The following is a 631-nucleotide window of genomic DNA, read 5'->3' on the forward strand; positions in this document are numbered from 1 at the left end:
TCGATCTTTTTCTCAACTCTTTGTGTTCGGCTTGTCCAAGGGGCTGTAAGAAAAGGGGTGGCAAAGCTTGTAAGAATTTTTGTTCCTTTTTTTTTTTTTAAATTTTAATGTAATTTGTTCGAATCTGCAATCGATGTAAATGGTCGGTGAAATTTAATTTGACGAAGCTCTTTAATAGACGCTTGTCGAAAGAAGGACTAATTAGAATAATTTTCGTTGAAGGCTCGTTAGGCTCGATGCAGACGAGAGACTGGAATTATTGATTTTTCACATTTTGGAGGATGAGTCTTAAAACGTTCTCTCAAATTAGAATTTATCAATTAGAATAGAAATGGAAATATAACATTATAATTATCATTGAATTTCTTATTGAGTTTCGTAAGAATATTCTTTTTGTATCAAAAATAATAATTTTTAAAAGTATTTAATGATTAAATAATAAAAAAATATATTCCTTTAAAAATTTCAATTTATATCGTATAATATTTATCTGCATCGAGTTCTCAAAAATATTCAAATGAGAATTCTCAAGATAAATTTAATAAAAAATACAACGCTTTGAAATTTTCTAATCGAGCAAACTTTCGACATCCATAAATGATCGCATTAATCGTTTAAAAAAAAAAAAAAA

At 26.9% G+C, this 631-nt stretch overlaps 1 protein-coding gene across 9 annotated transcripts in view; it reads left to right on the plus strand.

Annotated features, from left to right (window-relative positions):
* The window catches only part of LOC102673940 (whirlin), a 92,654-nt gene that overhangs the window by 61,515 nt on the left and 30,508 nt on the right, over positions 1-631 (plus strand). The window lies entirely within an intron of this gene.

The sequence above is a fragment of the Apis dorsata genome, unplaced genomic scaffold (assembly GCF_000469605.1).
Source record: "Apis dorsata unplaced genomic scaffold, Apis dorsata 1.3 scaffold_169, whole genome shotgun sequence".
NCBI classification, from domain to species: Eukaryota; Metazoa; Arthropoda; class Insecta; order Hymenoptera; family Apidae; genus Apis; species Apis dorsata.